Source organism: Protopterus annectens, chromosome 4.part1 (genome assembly GCF_019279795.1).
Source record: "Protopterus annectens isolate FY-2018-M chromosome 4.part1, PAN1.0, whole genome shotgun sequence".
Taxonomy (NCBI): domain Eukaryota; kingdom Metazoa; phylum Chordata; order Ceratodontiformes; family Protopteridae; genus Protopterus; species Protopterus annectens.
Window position 1 is genome coordinate 708,901,827 of NC_056734.1, and position 27,792 is coordinate 708,929,618.

The window sequence follows — 27,792 nt, forward strand, 5'->3', positions numbered from 1 at the left end:
TACAGTTTCGAAAATTTTACTAATGGTCAGCTAAGAGAAAAATAACTGAAAAGTTCTCAGAAATTGTGTAGCAGTATGCTGAAAAAGAGACTGTAGATTGTTTTAAATGATCACTTTTACTTTTTCCCTGTACTACAATACTATATTCTTCACCTGAAAGTCATGAAGTAAAAAAAAAATACTTTAGTACTTTGCTACATTACATACATTTTATATAAACGTGTTAAATTTCACACAAGGCAGGTCGTTAAATAGTATAATGCAAATAAATTCTTGTTGGACTATAAAGATAATTGGTAATGGTAAATTGTTGAAATCACTTGTTGACTATAAAATAATTAAATATAATTGGTATTTGGTACATTGATTCACAGAGTTCACTTTGAAGAGAAATGCTTCTTTGGTTCCCCCTCTAAGCTCCTCTGCTTTTTATTTGTTTCTTCACAAGCTCTTTCGGCTCAGTGACACTCTGTTCCTTGCCTTAGTTTCAGAGCAAAGAAAATGCTAAACAGTCAAGGAACAAGCTCTGTCAAAGGGTTTATTTAACAGTGATTCTATTGACAGGCAAACGGAAGCCTAGGAACTCTTGTGATAACTCTATAATTATTGTCTGCCTGGGATAGAGAAAGAGAGAGAGAGCTTGGAGAATCCCTTTGAATATTTTAACCAAGTTTTCATTTACTTTTACTGTGGAATTTCTACATTGACAGCTTTGCAGCAGGATCTTTCATGCAGTAAGTCCATCTGAAGAATGTCAATGCAATTAATCTTTAACTTTTCCTTGCAGAGCAAAGTTTTCTAATCATGATGCTAGGTAACAGACTGAAAATGGGAGCTCTGCTAACACAGACATGCACTGAGCAATGGAGGTTTAACCAGCCAGCATAAATAATTGAATCTCTTCTCGTAAGAATTTATGTAAGTTGATAAACATGATGTGTGTCACATAAGGTTTTGCAGGATACATTGGTCTGGCGTTTTAGTTTTCTAATACCATAGGTGAATTTTCATCATTAAAATGTTCCTGGCCATTATAAGCTTGACATTTAGTATGGTGTATGTGAATTTGTTTTCAATATTGTTTAAATTGCTTTTGTGACTTTGTGTGTGATGCTTCTAGATTCTGTTCACTTTTGTTTTGTGATGGTACCTCTGTTTTGTAGGAAGCAAAATCTTTAGTTACTAGTTTGCAAGCTTTGTAAATCTCAAAAAGTTGAACTTAGCAATTGTAATGCTATTGTAATTGTCTAGAAAAATGTTTTATGGATTTAGTGGTGTTTTCTGTGGTACATTTTATTGAATATTTAGGCATCAGTGGTGCACCATCCTCAGTGTTAGCCTTTGTATAATCCTGTGTCTTGTATCAGTTTACATAAACAAAGCAGGGTATTTTTACCTTTGGTACTGCAGAGTAACATGACACCTGGTGAATTTCCTACGAAACAATGAAGTTTAGGAATGAGAGTTAACTTCATTAATTTGCTATTTTTTTAACAATGAAATTGCAAAAGGTGTGTTTGTGCATTTGCTCAAGGAAATGTATGATTATACATAATCAGTAAAATAGCAAAGGCTGCAGAAAGTAACACCTTTGATTTGGGATTAGAAAACAGAATCATGTTCAATAACAAAGTTATTTATTAGTTCTTGCATGCTTTTTCATTACTGAGTTGTGTTCTTTGTGTACATATCGCCTTCACATTATTTCATCAGGAATGAAATGCAGGTAAGTCTCTTGACAGAAGGGCTCTGTGAGGACTGTTTAGAACAATGAACATGTTGTGGGATAGGGTAACTGCATGCCACTTATCCCATGGGAACCAGAGTGGCCTATTCATGCAGCATAAGAAAGATGCTCTTACAAACAGCCTCTAATCTTTTCTTTGGTTAAGAACATATAAACACACTTACATTGGTCTCAAAAGATGGAGCACTCTTTGGTTACCGAGTCTGTTTACATTCAGTAATGAAGCAATGTGGTTTCGGCTTGTACAAAACCACTATTCTGTTATAAATAAGAAATGCCGTACTTGTTGCATCACTTAAGCAAGACACTAGAGTAATTATATAGCATATTATAACTGGCAGGAGAATAAGTATGTAGATTAGCATTTTGCAAGCTTTTTCTTCTTGATCAGCCACTAAAATGTGTCATTTGCATATACCTGGAATCATGAAAAAAAAAAAAAAGAATGCAGTAAAAAGGGTAACATTTATCTGTACAACTACAAGCTAAGTGATTCACTTCTACTTGGTGGAGCTGACTTGTGCAATCAGTGTTATTTTGAATGCTGTGGGGAAACATTTAGCAGTAATGAATTACTACACGGGCTTGCTCCTGAAGTAATTTCTTCCATTTTAAATGAATATTTATTAACTAATATTGCAGCTGAAGGGAGCCTGGACTGCTGTTCATACTGATAACTAACTATTGTCTTTAGCGAGTTTTTTCTTGCTCTGTCTGTATCGTGTGCTTCTCATGCCAAATGTCAACAACATCTGAAATGTTTAACACGAGAAAAGGGTTATTTAGCTCATGTAACTTGTCCATTCATTTATGTGTAAGTAAATCCTAACTAATCAGCATTCTCTTTCCTCCTCTGCCTTAATGGAATTATGTTCTGCATATCTCTTGCATTTGTAAGGTCCTGCACTGTTAAAAATTCATCAGGTTCCTTAAGCGGACTACCAAATGTGTTCATAACCCTATCTTCAAAACAAATGTAAATGGTTGTCACATCAAATGTTGAATGCTCAGAAGAGCAAATGAACAAACACAGATCATTTTACATTGAATCTATAATGACTGAAAACAACAAATCACACACACACACACACACACACATATATATATATATATATATATATATATATATATATATATATATATATATACATACGCACATATACACTCTGCATGAATAAATCAACAAATGCTAGAATAAACAAAGGTATGGCATCTAGGTTCAAGAAAGTCATTGTTACACTGCATTCGACATTCATCAGACCTATCATTGAGTACAATGCTCCATTTGGTATGTACCTAACCAGGCATATCCAACAACTGGAACGTCCACAGAGGTTCCTCACTAAAACAATGCAGGGCTTGAGTAATATGTCTTATGCAGACCACCTCAAGGCCTTATCCCTGTATTCTGTCTCCTAAAGGCTTTTAAGGGGAGATCTATGCTTGGCATACAGGGCATTGTTAGACCCCACTCTGATGGACCTTCTGCATATCCACAAAAGAAACAGCACCAGCAATACCCATTCTAAAGACTTAACCTTGCCTGTGATATAAATAGGACCTGCTGGGGAGATAGATATGCATCCCAGAGACTACCCCATCTATGGAACAGGCTCCCCATCCATGTGAAGCAGAGTTCCTCCCTAACCCAATTCAAGTGCAACTTGGACAATTGGATGGGAGACCAGAAATTCATTCCTGGTTTGGCACCTATGTCTCTAATGGACACAGGTAACCTGTAAATGGTTCATCTCCCAGACCCATGCTTACACTTATCAAGGGTATCAGAACTTGTCAGAGATTTGGGATGCATGGATAGGCTTAAAAAGGCCCATTTGGTCATTAGCCTAGTAAACACCTATGAACCTATAAATAAGTAATAAATAACATGTATTTATCTATCGCTGTGTATGTGTGCATGTGTGTGTGTGTGTGTGTGTGTGTGTGTGTGTGTGTGTGTGTGTGTGCGTATATATATATATATATATATATATATATATATATATATATATATATATATATAAACACACACACACACACACACACACATATATATATATATATATATATATATATATATATATATATAGTTCTACATCTAAAGCTTGAAGTTTCAAAATTTCAAACTTCAAATGGCAAGACCAGAAGATCGAAGTTTTAAAACTTCGAAAATTAAATAAAAAAAATAAAAACTATTTTTTTTTTACGTTTTTGCAGGTGCACAAGCCCCCCTGCACCTCATACCCCCTGCCAAATAAATATACCAACTCTGAGATCACCCTACAGTGATCTAAATGGTAAATGCCTATTCCACACTGTATGGTGATCTCCATTCAAAATATTCAAAGTTTCAAAACTTTGATCTTATGGTCTCAGCCATTTGAAGTTCAAAATTTTGAAACATTGAGGTTCTGAACTGGATCCATAAATATATATATCTATATGGGTCTACTTTGTTTAAGTGAAAGTACATTTAAATGAATCTAACTTACCCGAGCTGATTTTCCGAAACAGCATTTCAACGAAAGCATAGACTGCCGAATTCCTTTCCCTGTGAAAGGAACAACTTGGCCACCATGGTGAAGTGTGCCCTCTCTTCCATTTAGTGCGATCTCAGAGTTGCTATATTTAAGTAGGGGGAGTGTGGAGGTGCAGTCCCCCCCACTTTGGTAGGCTTACTTTTGCTCCATTTTGGTTACTTACCATGGTGGCCAAGTGGATCTTTTCACAGGGAAAGGAATTCAGCAGTCCGTGCATTCATTGAAATGCCATTTTGGAGAAATCAGCTTGGGTAAGTCAGATTCATTTAAGCGTCCTTTTTTTAATCAAAGTAGATCCAAATATATATATATATATATATATATATATATATATATATATATATATATATATAAATAAATCCAAAAATGATCAGCACTCAAAATATTTAATTTAGGCTATTCAGTAACCATAACCCTTAAAAAATAGCAGCATAGCATTTTCAAATAGTAACAAAGCAAACCTTTTACACCAATTGGCATCATCAGTGCAATAAATCCCTTCGCAGAGTAAAGTGCTTACATAAATACAAATGCATTTAAAGAGACATCACATCATTTATAAACAACAGTCCAAAAATTAATTGCTAACCTAACTATAAAGTGATTATGCTGTCCATGATTATCTAATCAAATCCATTTTCTATACATGATAATTAATATAATTATAAATACAAAGATTGCATTCATAAATAGAGAAACTTTCAAATGCTAAATAAAAATGTATTATAAATAAGGTAATTGCCACTTAATGGCTGAATCTTTAATCTCAACAGTTTGAATAACAACAAATCAAAAATATTCAAAAATATTCATTGAGTTCTGGTCTATAAATAACCCCAAGATTCATAATCCACATCTTTTCTATCTTATCTAAAAGTTTGTGTTTAGAATGTTACGATAAAGTACCCCCAACAACAAAATCAATACAGTTAAAAACAAAATGCACAGTAACATGTTTTGTCATGCTTACATTTTAAATCACTTAAATGAACTGCAATACGCTGTTTCGAAGGTATTGATGTCTATCTTACATAAAAGGCTCCACCCTGCTATACTGCCATATAAATGCCCCATTCAGAACTAAAAGTAATTAACTGTCTATTATACCATGATCCCCCCAAAACGTGCACGCTGATTGGCCCAAGCGTGCCGTTATTCGTCAAGTATACCATGGAAAAAAGGTCGGTCGCCCGGTTTCCATTATAATAACTTTCTTTAAACTCTACCGCTATGTTAAATGGGTGGTAAATGGCGAGACACTTTAAATAAAATAAGGAGATCTCTCCGTTTTATTTGCTGTAAGCTCCGCTATGTTAAACCTTTTCTTATAACGAGCAATGTTAAAACAAGAAAAAAGCAAGATCTCCGTTGCTTAGTAAGATGTTGTTAAATTGAAGTTTTATAGTTAAAAGACAGTAACAAATACGGAACGGAGATGTAAATATTTTATTAATTTAAAACTGTCTCACTATGTTAAATTTAACATACATAGCGACTCAAAAGCTGTGGAGAGACTCTCCCTTTCTCCTTTTTGCCTCTGATGTACTGCGCGGGCGTGCACGTGCGCAGCATCAGAACTGCATGTGAGGCCAAGACATCTGGCGCAAGGACAGTAAACAGGCGGCATTATTTAAGAAATTTAAAAGTAACGTTTATTTTTCTTAAAAAATAACCCAGAATAATAATAACTTCTCACCAAAATAATGTAAATAACTTTAATTACGGTTGGGTTGTATTGCGGTGGTCACCGTTTTGGTCCTCGGGGTCACATAACAACGACACCGGCGCCAAACCCTAACGATAATAGTATATATTTCACATGTGTTAATAGGTGTAAATGATTTTTGTATTTATATTTATTATCATGTATAGGAAATGGATTTGCTTAGATAATCATGGACAGCAGAATCAGTTATGTAAGCAATGAATTTTTGGACTGTTGTTTATAAATGATGTGATGTCTCTTTAAATGCATTTGTATTTATGCAAGCACTTTACTCTGAGAGGGTTTGATTGCACTGATGACTCCAATGGGTGAAACCAGTTTGCTTTGTTAGTTATGAAAATGCTATGCTGCTATTTTTAAGGCTTATGGTTATTAAATGGCCTAAATTAAATATTTTGAGTGCTGGTTGTTTTGGGATTTATTTGGATCATGCACATTTTTCTAGGGTTGTGCACTAGTTTTTTGTTGGATATAGTTTTTGTAGTGCTGTCCCATTTTTATATAATTTCAGCATTGCTGAGATGCAAGAACTATATACTTTTTTTGGGATTTATTTGGATCATGCACATTTTTCTAGGGTTGTGCACTAGTTTTTTGTTGGATATAGTTTTTGTATTGCTGTCCCATTTTTATATAATTTCAGCATTGCTGAGATGCAAGAACTATATACTTTTTTGCAGAACTAATCTGGTGATAAAGAGAATGGTACATGTTTTTTTTGTCGGACAGTAACATCATTTTCTGTTATGGGTAGTGCTTCAACTACTTCTGAGTTGGACATAGCACGAATGTTTAAAGATTTAACATTTTATACAAAGATGCAATGTTAAATCTTTAAACATTCGTGCTATGGTCTGTTATGGGTAGTGCTTTAACCACTTCTGAGTTGGACATAGCACGAATGTTTAAAGATTTAATATTTTATACAAAGATGCTAAGGGCCACGATATGACATATTAAGCTTCTTAAAGCTTATGTAAGTGCTGGTATAGCTCCTTGAGGGCTCTTTGTTTATGTGGAACCAGGTGCTGGTGGTGATAATCAAAGTGTTTTAGAGAAATGGTGTGCAATACAATGAATGGCTTCTCGGTTGTTCCTGGAGGTACTAATTGAATTTTATGATCAACAGCTAGTGTCTCTTGGTAGTTCTATTGATAGATCTACTGAATTTGTATGAATGTTTACTGGACATAAGAACTATGAGACTTTGTATACACAGTTTTTAAAAAAGATTAATGATTATTAGACCGAGTTAAAAGTCATAAATTAAAGAAACATAATCGAGATATGAATGATTATCAGAATAATGTTATTTATTCATAGAAGTCATTGAGACAGGCTGGGCATTTTGCTGAAAATGATTGTTAGGCCTAAACGTAAGTGGGGTCGTTCAATATTAAAACATTCTTTGGATTTTAGTGCTACTGAGTCTAGTGTTTCTGATTTCTCTTCAAATACTGATACAGAGACTGATTTCAGCAATGTGGTTGAAGTTAATTCACCTAATAGTAAAACATTTAAAGTTTAAAAGAACCGTTTTGGTGAGCCAGCAGAAAACATCAAAGGACAAGTTGAGATGTTGTTCAGGACAATGATTTGAAAAATGTTGAGAATGACTTAATTGTTAATTTATCTTCACAGTATTTGCTTAATAATGAAACTGATATATTGAATAAAGGTTTGAGTTTTGTTCCATCTTTTTATGTTTCATAGTATTTCACTTTAATGGACATTAAGTATTTTTTGGATGTTAAATCTAAAATTTTATTATAGTCAGAAACAAAATGAAATGTTTGATTCTGGGAGAATTTTTGGTTTTAAAAAAATGAAGTTTCAGCCCCCTTATCATCCTGCTGTGAAATTGTTTGAGCAGTATGTGTTATGTGAGTTACATAGTAATAATGTTATGATATTTAGAAATTATGGCCATAATATAAGTAAACAACAAAAGGGTGCACTTAAAAGTTTGGATCATAATGCATAGACAATAGTGATTAAAGCTGATAAAGGTGGGGCCATTGTTGTTTGGAATGCTGTTACTTATGGGAAGGAGGTTTTGAGACAATTGAATATTAATATTTCTTAATATAAATTGCCTTTTCATCCTACAGTTGACTATAAGTGATTTATAGATGAGTTTCTACTTAATGGTAAACATTGCGGTTGTATTTCTGGATGTCTCTATCATCAGTTAATCGTAGCTATACCGAGGTCACAGAGGTTTTATACTTTACCAAAAATCCATAAATCCATAGATAATTCACCTTGGAAACTAATAGTTTTCGGATGTGGTTCTATAACTGAACCACTGTCTATGTATTTGGAAAGCTAGCTTAAACCTTTATTACAGCTGGTTTGGGCATGTTTGAAGTGTATGACTGAATTTTTAAAGCTTATGTCTGACATACACATTTTGAATCATGCTTATTTATGTACATTGGATATACAGTTTCTGTATACTAGTATTCCACTGAGGGTGGTATACAGGTTGTTAAATATTAGTGAACCTGTTCTAGGTTGTATGCTGATGAACATTGTGATTTTTTTGTTGAAATTTTAGGTTATAGTGCTGGAACACAAAGTGATTTTGTATAAAGATGAAGAGTTTTTGCAGTTATAGGTACAGCAATGAGGGCCATTTTTGCTCATATTATGTGAATTTATTTATGGCTTTCTGGGAATTTTTGATTTATGTTGAAAGTAACATTTATAAACAATATATTGATATATGGAGTCACTATTTAGATGATTGTTAGCTTATTTGGATGGGCTCATTTAAAATGTTAAAATCACTTGTTAGCTATTTGAATTCAAATACATTTGGCTCAGTTTTTGTGGGGAAGTTTGATTTATTTAATGCTGATTTTTTTGGATGTTAGCATTACTAAATTGATTGATGGCACTACCTTGACTAGTTTGTATTGTAAGCCATTTACAAAAAAATTAATTACTTGAAGTGACAAGTTGTCACTGTAAGCATATTAAGAATATTCCTAAGGCACAGTTTTTGATATTACATTATATTTGTAGTTCAGTAGACAGTTCTGAGCATGAAGCTGTGAATTTGGATAAAAGTTTCATCAATAGGGGTTTTGATGCACAAAATGTTAAACAGGCACAGCTGGGGGCTTGTAATGTTTTGAAAGAGTTTGTAATGTCCTGGATTGCCTGCTAAAGGAAGTTAAAATTAATCCAAATTAAGACTTGAAACTATATTTGGCCCCAATACCTTCAGAATTAGAGATGTTGTTAATAAATGTTTGCATTTTTAAAAAATAGAGACATTTTTTGATCATTTTTTGAATGAGACATGTAGATTTGATTTTGAATGTGGTAGGAGTATTGGTGAATATTTATCTTGGTATAAAAAAGGAAAAGTTGTTAATCTTGATGGAGGTACTAATATTATGCATGACTGCACTTTTTGCGGCAATAGTGTTTATTGTAAAGTGGTATCAAAAACCAAATCCTTTACATCTATTAACACATCTAAAGTATATGCTATTAGACAGTTAATTATTTGTAGTTCTGAATGGGTCATTTATATGCAGTGTGCCAGTGTGGAGCCTTTGATGTAGGACAGAAATCAAGACCTTGGAAACAGCATATTGCAGTTCATTTAAGTGATTTAAAATGTAAGAGTGACAGACGTGCTCCTTATAAACATAAGATGTAAAACGCTACTGCACATTTTCTTTTTATTGGTATTGATTCTGTTGTTGGGAGTAGTTTACCATTAGACTCTAATCATGAACTTTTAGATAAGAAGGAAAAGATGTAGATTATTAATCTTGGAACTATTTATAGAGCAGGACTCACTGAATAGTTTTGAATATTTTTGATTTGTTGTTATTCAAACTGTTGAGATTAAAGGTTCAGCCATTAAGTTGCAATTATCTTATTGTTAATATATTTTTATTTAACATTTCAAGGTTTCTCTATTTATGAATGCAATTTTTGTATTTATATTTATATTCATTATCATGTATAGGAAATGGATTTGATTAGATAATCAAGGACAGCAGAATCACTTTATAGTTATGTTAGCAATGAATTTTTGGACTGTTTATAAATGTGTATATATATATATATATATATATATATATATATATATATATATATATATATATATAGGTCCCATTTAGATGATCAAAGTCTTAAAACTTTGAATTTCATATGGCCGACACCATATGATTGAACTTTTAAAACTTCAAACACTTAAAAAAAACAAAACAAAAACAAAACAAAAAATATTCCTGGACATTTCTGCAGGGGGGAAAGCCTACTTGCACCCCCCACACCCCCTGCTACTTAAATATACCAACTCCAAGATTGCACTATCGCAAGGAAAAGGGAAAATTTCCTGTTCCACTCTGTATGGAGATCTCCGTTTAGAACGATCAAAGTTTTAAAACGTTGATCATATGGTGTTGGCTATATGAAATTTGAAGTTCTAAGACTTCAATCATCTAAATAGGACCCTTATATATATATATATATATATATATATATATATATATATATATATATATATATATATGGTTCCCTATTAGAACCTTGAAGGTCCACTTACCCGAATACATAAACACCGACACGTATTCATTGATAGTCCTGAAGCACAAATTCCAAAATACCGAAACGTCATGGTTTGCCCTTTTGCGGTATAGCTCCGTTAGGTAAGTGTGTGATAGTTACGGACCTTAGGGTTAGGGTGCAAGTTAAGGTAAGTGCATACATGGTGGTATATGCAAGATTTAGTTTAGGGTTAGAAGTTGGGTTTAGTTTAGGGTTAGAAGTAGGGTTTTGGTTAGGTTATGTATGTGGTTTATTTATTTTGTTTGTTTAGGTAGTATGTAGTGGGTGGTTGGGTGGGACAACTATGAAGGTTCAAGTTTTTAAATTTTGTGGTTTAGGGCATTCGGTGTATTCACGGTTCGTGTAATATGTGTCGGTATTTATGTATTCGGTGATTAGGCTTTCGCGGTTCCAATATAGACCTATATATATATATATATATATATATATATATATATATATATATATATATATATGTGTGTGTGTGTGTGTGTGTGTGTGTGTGTGTGTGTCTATGTATTTGGGTGTACTTCAAAAGAACAAAATCCCACGTTACCAAAGATGGAATGAATGAGATGACATCACCGAAACCTTAGTTTCACGAATGACCAGAATGCTGAAGGATTTCACAGGGCAAGTATATGATTGGACACATCTTTCAATGAAACACATTGCACTACCTCTAACCCACCCAGGTGGGGGGCCACCCCCAACATCCCCCTAACTAAATATACCAACTCCGGAATCGACTACAGTGGGGAAAAGGGCAATTTCCCCTTGTTGGGTGCCTGGTTACTTACCCTGTGAAACCCTTTGGCATTCTGGTTGTTCATGAAACTGAAGTTTTGGTGATGTTGTCTTGTTTATTTCATCTTTGGTACTGTGGGATTACAATGAATATAATTATAAAAAATATCTTTCATCACCCCTAGGCATCATGGAAAGTAAGCACAATCAAAAAAATGATCAGATACTGTCATGTGAGAACAGAATGTTACCAGTTCAATAGTATGGCAAATGCAAATAGGACCAAAAATAAACCAAAAGAATTAAACCACAAATTGTGTATGTTGATTATAGAAAAAAGAAAGAGCTAAATAGAAAAAAAAAAAGATTCTACTTGATTAAAACAGATAGGCAGTAATAGAAACAGACTGAGTCATAAAGGTACTGCAAGGATGTCATTGTTTGAGTCACATACAAAATATTCTTTTTACATCCTTGTAGGTTTCCTAATGGCATTTTTATTTTATCCACCTACCAAACCATGCTGCTCTGAATGTAATCTTTATTACTGACTCTGTGGACTGAGCTATGGCTTAAAGTGATCTACAAGTATTGGTCCACTTTTCTGGTTTTGCAAATAATTAAGTTTAAAACTAAACTTTCAGAAATAGTGTTAAGTCTGGAGGTATGGAAGTAATGCTGTTTGTAAAGAAATACCTGAAATTATTATTATTAATCATTCTTAAGAAGTTCAACTTTTTTTATGATTGCAGCAAGGTATGAGAGTTAACTGGCAAGGAACTTTAGCAGTTCCAAGCAGGTGCAGGTGGTACTTATAAACTCATGAAAGAAGAATGGCTTATTATAATATGAGAATGCATAAATTATTTTAGAAAATTACCTTGTTCCTTTTGGCCACCCCTTCTTCCTACAGCTATCAAGGCCTTCAGTTGTCCAGACTTCCTGACATCCCAGTTCATAGGGCATGGAGATGAGTCTTGTGTGCTGTGATTTTTTTTCCAGGTTTCATGTTTCAACTGAGTTTAATTCAGAGATGCATAGCCTGCTTACTGGTATGATTTAAAAACATATATATATATATATATATATATATATATATATATATATATATATATATATGTATATATATATATAAGATCATATATATATATATATATATATATATATATATATATATATATATATATATTATCAGTATCTCAGCTGCTGTTTGTGGCCTAGCTGTGACTGATTCAATAGACATCTGGATACAGAAAGTCTATAAGTATATTTTTTGGCACTCAGTCTATCAGTGATAGGCAACAAAACTGTGCTGCATTTATTGATTTGCTTGAGATTGCTTTTCTTAGTGTCTGCATTTTTCCCACCCTCCTACCCTAGTGTTGGTGTGTTCTTAAATTTGGTGGCTTTGGAATTTACCGTCCCTGCTGTAAATTTGATTTTGGACACTCTTCACAGTCCATTTCATTTGCTTACTGTACTGAGTACAGGATGATCATTTGGGTAGGACTAGCCCCTTGCTTCTTTAATTTTGGACACTCCTCCCAGTCCCATCTCATCAGCTCATTCTACTGTGTACAGAGAGTGCATTTGAAAAGGCCAACCACCTTAGTTTCTTAATCTTGAATTATCTTCTGCTCCTGTCCTCTCAAAAAAAAAAATTACACTTTATTCATTTATTTATTGTGTTCTTCCTCCTTACTGTTAAGTATTGAAGTGGTTTTATTCTGCTGTATTTATTACTGTTTGTTAGTAACCTGATTACATCTGTCTTTTATTCTAACCCTTTTAGTTTTAGTTTTAGCACTTTGGCTTCAGGCCAGTTATTTTACATTTAACAAGGTTATTGTGGTCTACACTATTGTGGACAAACAAAACCAAATCAAAACCCCGTCTCCCCAAGTCCATCCAGGTTTCAGAACACTATGTCTGGACAATTCCCATCAGTTTCTCCTGCCAGCCTGGTCAACATGGGCATACTGAGACAGTGTAGCAACTGCCTCATGTTCACTGACAACCCTCTTCTCCTAGCACATAATTCTTCTACTTGCGAGATATGCATCTATATCAGTGAACTGGAATCCATACTCTCTCACACGTCAGTCAGTACCCCTAAGATAGAGGAGATTGCCAGTACAAACACCACACCACCCACGTCACATAGCCAAGCACAGGACACACCCACATATACAGAGGTCCTCAATAAAAACTTACCTAAACAGCAGAGACCTCCAAAAAACATTCACAGACATTCCACACACAACACCAAACACGTCACAGACAACAGGCAACACACCAGTGTCTCACAAACACAGCCCATAAAGCACATTAAACCAAACATACTAGTCACTGGCAACTCAATTGTGAGACACACCAATGTCCCCCTCACTGGCTCGACAAGGGGAAGATCACTGTCAGTTGTCTGTCAGATGCCAGAATCCACCACATCACACATGCACTTAAGTCCCTCCACAACAGGTACAAGTATGACTCTGTCATTGTTCATGTTGGTGTGAATGACTTGAGATTTACCTCCCTGGACAATATGAAGAGAGACATGATTGAGCTGTTAGAGTATGTGTCCCAGGTAGGAATGACCCTAGCCATAAGCAGCATCCTACCTTCACTAAGAATGATACCACAATACCAAAAAAAATAATTGACTTCAACAATTGGCTTAGTTTTTGGTGTCATTCCAAGGGGATTCAGTATCTGTCTGCCTGGGATGACATAGTTGACAGACCTCGATGCTTTGCCAGAGATGGCCTCCTCCATTGTGCCTTTTTAGGCAATGTCCCACAGACAGCTCTTCCAACATAAAATATTTGTCAAAAAGCAAATTGAAAGTCATGCTGCTTAATGCTAGGAAACTTAACCTGAAAATGCACCCACTGGAGGCTTTCCTAGCACTGGAAGATGCTGACATCCATGCAGTCATGGAACTTGGTTCAAGGCTGTGGAGAGCACCCCTGCCTTACCAGGCTATACCTCATTCCACACGTTCTGACCCCAAAGGAAGTCAGGAAGACTAAGGGTGGTGGAGTTTCTATTTTCACTAAAGACAAGCACACCTCCAGACTGGATTTTCAGCATGAATCACTAGAACTTCTCCAGGTGCAACTGACAATTGGCAAGACACCCATCCAAGTTATAGCCAGCTATAGAACACCCCCTTCATGATTCAGGACAACTAGTCCTCCTCCTACCTGGACCTACTTGAGTCCATCAAGATACCCCTAACACCCTGATGCTTGGTGACTTTAACTACCCCACCATAAACTGGGTGAACTATTCCTGCTCTAACGCACTCACCCAAAGATTCCTTGATTTCATCAATTCTAATGCACTAGACAAGCTTGTCTCATCCCCCACAACTGGAATTAGCATTCTAGACTTGGTTCTCACCAACATGGGTGATGCTGCACCACCCCCACAGTAAGTTTTTGCCTGGTGAGTTCAGACCATCGGTCTGTCTCATTCAAAGTGTCTATCCCATCCATCCACCCCCTCAAGCTGTAACCAGGCTAAAAAACTTCTCAGAAACTGATTACAACCTTCTAAGGGAGGGTATCAGTAGCGTCACACTACTGCCCCCCTCAGAGGATGCAGAAAAAATATGCTGAACAGTATGACAGTGTAGTATACAAGTACCTGTATAGCTGCATGGACTCAGCCATACCCAACAGAACTAAAACCTGCTCCTCGAGGAAACACAAACCTATGTGGTGAACATCCTCTATCAACAGGCTTTACAACAAAAGGAAGAAACTGTTGTCCAAGGGTAAAAAGGTACAAATTCCAATTTGGAAAAATTCCCTCCTTAACCTCAACAAGCAAATTAGATCACTAGTGAGAACCTCCAAAGTCAATTATGAATCCAAACTAGCCTCCAAAGGAAAGGCTAACCACAAATCCTTTTTTAGTTATGTCAGAAACCTCCATGGCAAAGCCCAGGTTTGTTCCAAATTAGTTCTTAATGGTGCCACTTACACTGATCCTGTTGACTTAGCCAACCTACTAGCAGATAGGTTCAGTGCAAACTTCACCCCCTGTCCCCCCAAAAGGCCCATTCAGTGTCTTCAATACTTTCCCTGCACCTCAAATCTCCATAGATTAAGTGTTAAAGGACCTATCCAAGGCAAAGAACACGGCTTCCATGGGACCTGATAGTATCCCAGGTTGTATTCTGCAACATCTCAAGCAAGAACTAGCCTTACCATTGAGCACCCTATTCAGCCATAGCCTAATTACAGGCTTCATTCCAGAAAAATGGAGAACTGCCATTGTCATCCCTTTGCACAAAGGTGGCATCACTACTGACCCTGGAAACTATTGCCCCATTAGCTTGGCAAGTCTGATCTGTGAGGCCATGGGGCATATTATTATTATGGACCTCATAAACAAGGACATAGGCAAGCTCCAAGCACTTGACCCCACCTAGTTTGGATTTGTCAAGGGCAGATCTTGCCTGTTGAACCTGGTTGACTTTTTTGAGACTGTCACCAAGGCACTGGATGAGGGAAAGTCAGTACACACAACTTACCTTGACTTGGCCAAAGCCTTTGACACAATCCCCCACTCAGGCATCATCAAAAAGGTAACAGAACTTGGCGTAAATCCCTGTCTCATCAGGTGGGTGGCCAACTGACTCACTGATAGGACCCACAAAGTCAAAATAGGTGCCACTACCTCTGATAGCAGACCTGTCACTAGTGGTGCCCCCCAGGGATCTCTCCTGGGATCCCTGTTGTTTGGCATCTACTTCTCAGAGGGCCAGGCAAAGACAAAAGGTCTGTGGCTGACCAGGTTTGTGAACAACTGTAAGTTGGGTGCAGTCAATGACTCTCCAAATGATGTTAACATACTTCAAAGGGTCTTACAGCAAGAGATGACTGGTGCCAACATCATGACCTTAAGTTAAATGTAAAAAAATGTATTATCATACCATTCATCAAAAATATGGCCCCTAATAATTGACACATTAGCAGCAACCCCTTAAGCACACAACCTGTGGTGAGAGACCTGGGTACACAAGTTGACAACAATCTCACATTTGACCATTATGTAGCAGCAAGGGTCACAAATGCTTTTTACTTGGTTCATCTCATAAGTAAAGGATTGCATCCAGGAAAAAGGAGGTTATTACCTCTCTGTATTCCTCCCTCATTAGGCCAGTAATTGAGTACAATGCCATGTTTGGTATGTACCTCTCCAAACACCTGCACAAACTAGAAATCCCACAGAAATACCTCACAAAGAGAATCCATGGCCTCCAACACCTGTCCTATGTGGACAGGCTCAAATCACTGTCACTCTTCTCTGTATCATACAGTTTGTTCAGTTGTGATCTGTGTCTCCCCTCAAGGCAGTCTCTGGCCCTGCTGTACCAGAGATGCTCCATATGCGTAAGTCTAACTCCTCCCATAGTACCCGATTAAAAGGCTTAAATCTAACATGTGACATTAACAAAACCTGCTGGAGAGACAGGTTTGTCTCCCAGAGGCTGCCCAGTCTCTAGAATAGACTCCCCATACATGTCAAACAAAGTACGTCTCTGACCCTCTTCAAGCGCAACCTTGATGAGTGGATGGGAAACCACAAATTTGTCCCATGGGTTCCACCTGTGTCCATCACTGACAGGGGCAACACATGCTTATTGTGGTTTCTTTTTTGGGGATAAACCTTTGGCTAGGCTTATAAGGGCCCCAGAGCCATTAGCCTAGTAATCTCTTATGATCTTATGACCCTAAGATAATAAAGATTATTATTTTGCTTTTAATATACAGCAATAGCATGCATTCCTGACACCTAAAGTGAAATAATTTTGTGTCGAGGAGACCAGAGGGTGGAAAGGGTTTGCGGTGGGTGGGGTGAGATGGTAGGTAGTGTGGCCAATAGAGGGCACCACAGTTGCTAATGCTAGCCCTGCATGTCTGTGCATGTGCTTGTGTAATGTAAGTGGATTTTTATAGACATTTATGTGCACATCTATGACTCGCAAAGTGCATTAAATTTTTATCATGTCACCCATAAAGCAGAGATACATAAAGATGTAAAGAGCTGCAAAGGCATCAGGGCAGCTTATAACTGGGCAAGGCTCTGTACTTACCTGATGTCATTCACAGAGTACAAAGTCCATATAACATGCAAATGTGAGGTAGTACACAGGAATGGATACAAACACTGTATACAAGTTTTCAAGCTGAGACTGCTCCTTTCAACATACTAGTTCAACCCCCAGAACCAGTATACCATGATGCATTTGTCTCTGTGATTATACACTGCATGATTTCACTATGCAGTCCTACAAGTCTTGCAAATGTAAACTGCACTGGATATACTTTTTTAATCTCCCATAACCTGGTCTACTATTCTTTTATATGGCCACTGTGCTATTGGGATGTATGTAAGAATTGAAAAAAGCAAGAAGCCGGTGGGTATTCAGAAACCACAGAGCTGGAAAACTGGATTGTCCTTAAGGTCTCATTTACATATATCCCATGGGCCTCCATCAAAGGAGGTTTAAGGTATTGCACAGTGAAGACAATGGATTTTCTGGGATATTTCTGTCTGATGGTTTTTTTTTGGGGGGCGGTTCTCTGTAACATTTTTGACCCTTTTGGATGACTGTAGACCTTGTGTATTTACAGACTACATTGAATATAGTTCTGCTGTGTGCTGTTTTATGTAGTACAGCTTTCCCCATTGCTAAATGCAACTTTATGAGGTTATTGCTGTGATCCCTCAAGTAAAAGTTAGCCTTTTTCTAATCACATATCAACATATTATGATCTCTGATGTGTAGTTTGTGTAATGATACAATGCGCTGTGCCAGTAATGCTGTCTGTCCCCTGAGAGTCTTGTTTGTTACAAACTCCTTGTATTGCACAGATTGCACTGCTGTGTGTGTTCACAAAGTAAAGCTGTCCTCTGATTGGAGGATGCACAGTGCCTCTATGCTATGTGGCCAGCTAGAATTCTTCTGCATCCCCACAAGCAAATTTTGCTGTGAAACAATCAATTTGAAGGTAAAATAAAAGTGGGATATTTGGTAGTGAGTTGTGTTCTATCTTTTCGGTTCTAGAAACATGTGATAAGTGTCACTGGGTAAATTTGGAGGTTTTCAGTCTATTAATCACCTGTATGCCTGGAATTATTTATCTGAATAAATCAAGTGTTTTGCTTAACATTGGTCACAGAGTGTACTTTTGACTGTGTTGTATCAGTAGCAATCCAGCTAGCCATGAGTGCAAATTTAGATATCTGGATGCATCTCCCACACATTGAGTTTATTGTGTGCCTTTATTTATTTACATTTATTAGCTGGAATAGTCCTATGGACCTAATAGCCCTTTTTCAGCATAGTCCTGGAGGAGAAACTCCAAGGAGCGGTACAGGTATGTAATGAGAATTACAATTTTGATAAAGGGAAATTCTGTACAGTAGTAGCAGTTTGATAATTACACCTTGGCTATACTTCAATAAGTAGAGGTAAAACAAAATAAAAACAATAGGAGTCTTCTAAATATCCAATAAGTTGAGAAGAGGTGGATATTATACAAAGGTAAATGGAAGGAGTGAGAAATAGGTTAGTTAGTGCAAAAATAGTAAGCATCTAATGGTACCTGGTGATTATAACAGTAGGAGGGAAGAAGATTTGTGAAACTATATAAGTGACACATGAGTAGGGAGGTGTAAGAGAATATTGTGGTCATTAATTAGAAGAGGGGAGGGAGAGAGGATGGGATAAAGAGAGAGATGTCTTGGAAGTTTAGGCCCTTGAGAAATAGGTAAAGGGAGATGGAGAGAAAGGGATTAGTACTGCAAAACTGACATATTAGAAGATGGAGTTGATAAAATAAGAGTTGGTATGTGGGAATATGATCTCCTGTTCAGGTGTCGAATCAACAAACAGATCTGGCATTTCTTTAGTTTTATTTAGAACTGGTACAGACTAGCTTCCCCTCTGAGTTCAGGAGGAATAGGATTGTATAGCTTACCTATGCAGGAGAAGTAGAGAGAGAGTCATCAGAGTCGCTCTTGGTTGTCTGTTTGGGGTATATCTGTGCTATAGGCTGAAGATAGCAGGGCACATGTAAGTTTTACAAAAATATGTTGTGTGCCATTTTGAGTTGATTGGATGTTGGGAACAAAATTAAGTAAAGTAATCAATCAGTTCCTGTATTCATACAGAATACCAGCTTAAAGACAGGAGGAGGAGAAGAAGAAGAAAAGGATGAGTATAACCTGAATGTTTAGTTTAACATTTTGTATGAACAGAACATCAGCTGCATATAGGTAAGGAAAATGTGTTGAAGAAAAATACTCCAAGCTGTCATTACTGAATAATGTAGATAAAATTTATTAACAATAATCGTGAGAGCTTTTGGGGTAAACCAACACTGCTTCTTCAGACCAAACATACAAAACTTAATCATGGTATTTATATTAAAAGGAACCTATCAGAATTAACATATAAATCACATGTTTAAAAGCCTAAAAAGGCATATGAAATAAGAAACTTTAATGCACCAATCAACATACAGATCAATGCAGATATTTTACAATCAAAGTGAAAAGACCAATAAGAAAAAAAGGGCAAAAGCACAGTGAGAAAACCTCATTATAGACAGAGAATGCAGCTCTGCACAACAAGGCCTCTCATTGGACAAAATGTGAAGGGGCTATTGGTCAAAACTGACCAATAAACTTAAACATTAAAATTTCTGTGCACACACTATCAAAATAGAAATTAGTCTGACTAAAAGACTAAAAATATCTACATCCATCAATATACTGACCTAACTGGTGAAGCCAAACTACAAACACAATGTAAGAGCAAAAAAATCATACTTGGTATTGAAAGTAAGAACGCCATAAATAAGCATCAGCTAAAACCTAAAACTTAAATCAATAAAGGATTATAACTAAAGTCATATAAAACTGGTCATTAAATAAAAAATGAGGAGATAGACATCCTTTAAAAATAAATTAAGACTTCCTTGTGGAACAGTGAAACACGAGAGCTAACCTATCAGATGTTAGAACTCAGCATATCCGCCAATTAGGAAGTAATTAATGACTATGTCTGTGTAGGACTATATAAAAGAAAGGGCAACCTATTAGAAAGTGAATCTTCGCATAGCAAACAATGAGAAATGGAAAGCAGCCATGAGACGACATCTGAATCACCAGACACGAGTGTCCACATGACTTTGCTAATCTTAATGTGGTCTCTACCTTGACAGCTAATTCTACCTCCAGACCTTGTGCTTCAACCTTCACAGTCGTTGAAGTGAGTAAAAAGATGTTTTGTTGACTGCATCTCTCCCTAAACTACGCAATTGTATATATATATATATATATATATATATATATATATATATATATATATATATATATATATATATATATATATATATATATATATATATATATATATATATATATGTATATATATATATATATATATATATATATATATATATATATATATACATATATATATATATATATATATACATATGTGTATATATATATATATATATATATATATATATATATATATATGTATATATATATATATATATATATATATATATATATATGTTGGGTCTATATTAGATGAACAAAAGTTCATCTTAGCAAAAATCCAGGAACTCGAAACTGCAAACCCCACGCTAAATATTTATTCCAACTCCGAGATCGCACTACAGTGAGGAAAGGGCAAATATTCCCATCTTCACTGTACTGCGATCTCACAATTGCGGTTTCAAGTTCTGCAATTTTCACTCATGTGAGCATTTGCTAAAATGAACTTTCGTTCATCTAATATAGACCCTAAATATATGTATGCATGTGTGTTTGTATATGTGTGTGTGCGTGTGTGTGTGTGTGTGTGTGTGTGTGTGTGTGTGTGTATATATATATATATATATATATATATATATATATATACACACACAATTGCGTAGTGCTATCCACATATTATATGATAAAGCTTAGAGATTAGGTAGTATTTTTATTTTTTATGTTAAATAGAGCTCAATTAATTTGTTTCTAGTTAGAAGAGTAGTTGTAATCTAGCCAGTGAATTTTCATGCATTAATATAATAATCTGACATCATTTGTAAACAATATTTAAAATATTGTCACTTCTCAAAATTTGATACTTATGAGTAATATTCTTGACTTTATACCAGTCTTGGGCAACACTATTACTGCATAACTTCAATTATCCCCAAATGTACATTACTAGGACTTCTGAAGAAGTCCAGGGATTCTACCGGACGAAAAGCGCTTAACCTCACTGTTTTTATTGTATTGGTTTTTGTAACCATTAAACTGTTCAGTGCTTAATACCTCCAAGGTGCCTTTTTAGAGTTTTTTCGAGTGTTTTATTTTGTTTTGTATTTTCTTGAAAGTTATTACATATAGCAGTGTGAAGAAAAAACTTTTTGAATATAATTCTTTAATCACTTTGTAAGAATATATATTTTTTCATATGTAAAGGATTTCAGGAGTAAATCTCATGGACTCATTTACATTTGTCTGATTCCTTGATGTTAATTTTCTTTTTAAATTTAAAGCAAATAATATTGACTGCAGAAAGTTAAGTTGTGTAAATCAAATAGTATTGATGACAGAAGGGAATATTTTAGAAAGATTATTTCTCTTGGAAAAAAATCCTTGTATATAAAATATAATACAATATTTTTATAAGACTAAAAATAATAAACACTAATTAATAATAAACAGTAATGATTTTATTACTTATAAGAATAATAGGACTTATTTACATGAGTTGTCAAAAAAGTAAAATAGTAACTCACTCCAAAATGTTGATTAGTGTTTGAAAATGTATATTTGGTCAATTAAGATCTGGAAACATGTTATTGTATTAATGTAATAATACTCACAAACTTATTGTCAGTGTATAATAGTCAACAACTTTAAGAATAGTGCAATAAATACTATACCATGTTGGAATTCACATGGAATAACAAACTGTTGTTTATATAATGTTACATGGTTTTATATTTCTCATTACTAGATAATATCAATAAAATGCTGACAATTTAAAACCATCCAAAGACTTGGAGCTCACAATCTGACATAAGTAATTCAAATATATTTAACATAGCAAAGTAATTTTATCAACTCAGAATGGACAGCATGAAAAATGTTTAGACTTAGTTTGACAATGAGGATTAATGAAAATTACCATAAAAGTACTCAATTAGTTGAAATTTTGGGCCACTTTTTATTACTTGCATAATAGCATTATAATGTGGTAATATATATATATATATATATATATATATATATATATATATATATATATATATATATATATATATATATATATATTTAAATTGTAATTTTTGTTTTTCTCAGGTAATGTAATCCCTATATATTTTAAATTAGTTGATATTTTAAGTCAAGAAAGAAAATGAATCTCAAGTACCATATATTTAACACAAATTTAGCATAGAATGAATTTTTCCAAGATTAATTCATAATTAGAGAAGTTACAATATATATCTATTGCTTTGGAATTCTAGGAAGATCATAAGGGAGCTTTTCCAAATAAATGTTGATATTACCAGCAAATACCATATACGGTATAATAAAATTAAATACTACATGAACGTGATCCCACATTTGGATGAAGTAAAAAAATAATGGGTTAATCTATAGGTTAAATAAATTGGATGGCAAAGAACATCTTTGCTGAGTACTACATTTAATGCCTATTTTGTTTAAAATGGCAATTCTTAACTGTAAAAATGTGGTTGGTTCAGAGTAATGTTTTTGTTGCCAATGAGAAAATGGGATATCCAAACTTGCTAAGGAACTTTAAAAAGAAAATTTAACTAGCAGTATCAAAAGCCTTCCAAGCGTCATTCATCAAAGTATGTGTAGAATACCTATTATTAAGAAGAAGAAATAGTCCAAAGCAAAATGCTGCTCAAGCATTTCTATAAAATATGTAAAGTATTTGCTAAAAAGAAATCAAATAAGACATAACATCCTTAATATGATTAGATGATATAATTGTGGAAAATCTTGTATCAGAATTAATAAGAGCAGCAGTGGTATTTAAACTGATAAAGAATGGTTTTAGACTGGTCTTATTAAGTAATGATAGTTGTAATACACTTTAGTTTTTCACTGAATAATATATCAAAATTATCTTAATAAGCATCAGACCTTGATACTTTGTTTTTAAATAAATTATTTTTTAATTGTAATTTTGAAGAACTGAAGTGAGAATTTATGTTATCATCATTCATATGGCGTGAAGGATTGGTATATAAATTCTAGAATAACTTCTGTAAGGATTCCAAACACGCTTCACTTGCATTTATTATTCTATCAAGTGCTAGATAGAAACAAATAGGAGGTTTTAGAGCTAAAGAATCTTCGTCAAACAAATCAGATGGAATTTTGTCCAATTCTGAATAGTGCACAACACTTTTGCTTCAGATCATGATACTTGTGATTTCTTTCACATTAATATTTAAACTAGTTTGAAGATCATGTAACTTTATATGGACCCTTAGTCAGAGTTTAGCACAAATATCTTTAACAATTTTATTTTGCTCAGTTTCTCACAGAAAGTAGCTTTGTTTCTTCACTGGCCCCTTATCAATGTTTTCAAGAAACCCGTTAGATACTAGTTTTAATTAATGGTCCATCAGTCTCTGAAAATACACAATCTATGAGGTTAAATCCAAAATTACATAGATTGTGGGATGATAAAATAAGTATATAGCTGTATTAATAACCGCTAAACAAGGGATAAAACAATAGGTGTTAAGAAAAAAGTAGACATTTGTCCACAATTACATAATAGGGAGAAAATTGAAGTTTATTGATTGTCATGATATGAATTTGTAAATGAATCTAAGAAATTGAATACTTCCATTAGTTGAAGAATATTATTAGATCTGTTTTATTGACTACTTTGGCACTGGACAGCCTATCAAATTTGAGATTATACACAATACACAATGTTGTAGTCATCTTTTATTAAATAGTAATTAATCTGAAACTCTGAAAAAAATTAGGAATTGCACTAATAAAGGTTACTTCAGCGGTGCAAAATGTGTGCTTGTGTGTGTGTGTGTGTGTGTGTGTGTGTGTGTGTGTGTGTGTGTGTGTGTGTGTGTGTATAACTATATATATATATATATATATATATATATATATATATATATATAAATAAATATATATATGTATTTATTTCACCAGAATACAACTTTAGGTACTGTGCAGTCATTCAATAATAATAGTAGTTCCCTTATAGATTATAATGTGATACTCCAGTTTGTTTATTAATTTATTCTTTTAGTATCGGCATCCAAGCTTTTTTGATTTCCCTGCTGCAATCATTTTATTCCACCTCTTAAAAGGCACAAGCCATTATTCAGCTAACATTTTGATGCTTTGAATAACTACTATTTGTACCTTTGATTTAATAAAATAATGAAATAAAGAAATTACTCCAAGAGCCATCATTATGAACATCTGACACTGTTTGACCAATAACATGATGACTGAAGTAAAGTGATTTGATCAAAACTTAGGAATCCAATTGAAACCTTTATACTGAATTGTAGCAAACTGTACAAGCAAGGAGCAAAGAAAAACCTCTTATCTCCAGAAGTGAAACAATACAAGCCTCCTGAACATGAAGAACAAAACAAAATTAGTATGTAATAAGTTAAATATTACAAATGGTATAATCCTCCCTATTAAATCTATACTCTATGATAAAGTGTTAAATTGTTGAGTCCAAGACAATGATAACATGATAAATGCAAATAATTGTTTATTCTATATGAATAAAACCTCTTTAAAATATAAATATAGTCTGAATAGGAAGCTACAACAGCTTGGAAAGGAAATAGTCCTGCTCACTAACATATGTCTAAAATCATACATAAAGTATTGATTATTTAACAGAAATTATTTCTTTTAGTGAGTTCAACATAAATGACCAGCAAAAAATGTTCTTTTAGCTAATACAAAACTGAAATATATATCACTACACATGATTGTACTTGTTAAGCTAGTCTTAATGTGTCACTTTAATGTGCCTTTTCTAAAAAAACAGATTCCTAAAACAGCATTGACATGAACTGGTAAATTATTGAAGAAGACACATTTACTAATATCTTAAAAATACAAAGCCTCAGGTTAGTGGAAGAGTACCATACTGAATAGATCCACTGGAAGCTTCCATCACAAATATGTTAATGCTGTTCATTTTATAATCAAAACTAGTTTATATGTTAAAAATTAGATATGATACAAAATAGATATGCAGCTAATTTTATGTCAGCACTAATATATACATTCTAATACATAACACAGAGTAAATTATTGATACAGTGATATAATTATGACCAAAAAGTACAAAAATGAAAACGTTTTCTCAATACATTATGAAACACAGTTTTCTCAATGCAACTCAGAGAGTATTTTAAAAAGAATAAATATTAAACATGAACATATATTTTAATGCCACAACAAAAAGATTTCAAAGCAAAAAACACAATAGGTTCTCTTTCTTGAAAGATTGGAAACTCATGTAATAAGTATAATCTTTATCTTTTTGATAAATAAAGCCATAAATATTTAAAATAAGTTAAAATTTTCAACATGAATGAGTAAGATAAGCAGGAAAAACGCAAGATAAAATGAGATCACATACATTAACATGACTCATTTATGCATATAACACATCCATTAAAATGTCACAGTTTGAATCTACCACAGCTTTAGCCATAACTACACTGGCAAATTAACTAAATAATAAAAATAATAATAATAATAATAATAACAATTAAGTAAGTTGTGTTAAGAATGGAAGAATAGTCATAAACTAAAGATTTTATTTTCATTACACAAACAAGTTTTTAACTTTTTATGTTGAAAATAAATATGATCAATGGTACAATAATCATTAATCATTCAGAAAAAACAGTCATAAGCTAGGAATTTTTAAATCAAAATCCCTCAAACTATTCAGTGAACAAATGGGCCTGCCTAAAAGGCTTAAACTGCCCCAGTAAAAATTTGAATTATATTGTAGATGGAAATTACAAAAAAAGGATTGCAGATTAGAAACTTTGCTTATTTCACAGGTAGATAATTGCAGTTATTCAGTCTGAACATTTTATTGCAGTAATAATCATTACTACTAGGCCCATACTTTTTGACAAAGTACTAGAATATACTATGGATGATTTATAGTAAAGGCACAAGTATCTATGCTCATAATGGTGAAAAGCTTCAAATACTTCAGTTTATTTCAAGTTATCTTTGTAGTGAAAAGTCTTTCAGATAAGTGAAAGGCTTTTAGAAAGTCTTCAGACTAGTATTTAATAATCTTCTGTGTAAAAAGGAAGTTTCACTAGAAATCTTACTTGGGTGTTAATGTTAAATTTATTAGAAGATAACAATATAGAGTACTATTGTATTTATTTAATTTCCTGTGGTAAAACAAATAGAAAACAGCTTTTAAGTATTCTCCATGAAGTTCCTTTTTTGTCAATCTCAAAATCATAAGATTGTAATGGAACTTGAGATTTTTTTTGTATATTTGCCTAAAAAGAGCTTGGCTGTTACAGCAAGTACAGTACTCTAAATGCCTATTCCACAATCAGAGTATGTTTAGATTTTGGGAATTCTAGTAAAGAGAATATGTTTCAAACAGGTTGGATGAATAACACATTTTAAGTAGCCTTCTAAGAATAATATTAAATGTGCCTACTTCTTGATTCTAGGTAGAACATTTCTCCCCTTTGCTATTAAAATATTTATGGTGTTGCTTGTGTTTTTGATCAGTCACAAAATTTTCTGCATTAGATATCTGAGATTTTGATTCTTTCATTCTTTTTAATGTATCAACTGTGATAGATTTCATACATGACATCCCCAAATACATTTTAGGAATTGGCTGTTGTAACAAAAACAGAACTTCTTTCAACTCAGTCAAGAGAGAGAGGTTCAGGTCAGACTTTGATGTGAGAATGCCGAAGTTTTTTTTTTGTATCTTGAATGGAACTTGGTATATTTAAGTCTTACATATTTCTTAAGATTTAATGGAGATGACAGTTTCATTTAAACTGTTTTAATTTATTTTAGCTCTTACATGCCTAGAGACATAATTGGTATAATTCCCTTATATCTGATAGCAAATTATAATGAACTTTTAGTTTCAAGGAAGGTAAGTAATCTGTACAAGATGTTGAACCAAAGATTGAATTTGTAAAAAAAGCTAACACTTAATAGCAACAAAACATTTTTTAAGCAGAGCTGACTCATACAATACTTCCTAGCTGTCCCTCGACATCTTGAAAAGTAATGTTCTCCTGATTCAGCACACCATTTTTAACTCTGACAGAGGCCGCAGATTTACTGAATATATGGAGACTAGATACTGC

At 34.0% G+C, this 27,792-nt stretch overlaps 1 protein-coding gene across 2 annotated transcripts in view; it reads left to right on the plus strand.

The window, feature by feature from the left end:
* The first annotated feature begins 484 nt into the window (after nt 1–484).
* The window catches only part of VEPH1 (ventricular zone expressed PH domain containing 1), a 4,140,519-nt gene continuing 4,113,211 nt past the window's right edge, over nt 485–27,792 (plus strand). Inside the window, exon 1 of one of the 2 annotated variants that reach the window (XM_044070483.1) lies at nt 485–734. The gene's annotated coding sequence lies outside the window, so the exon portion shown is untranslated. Of the gene's footprint in view, nt 735–762; nt 919–27,792 lie in introns of those variants that run through there. The other variant, XM_044070484.1, reaches the window with a different exon arrangement.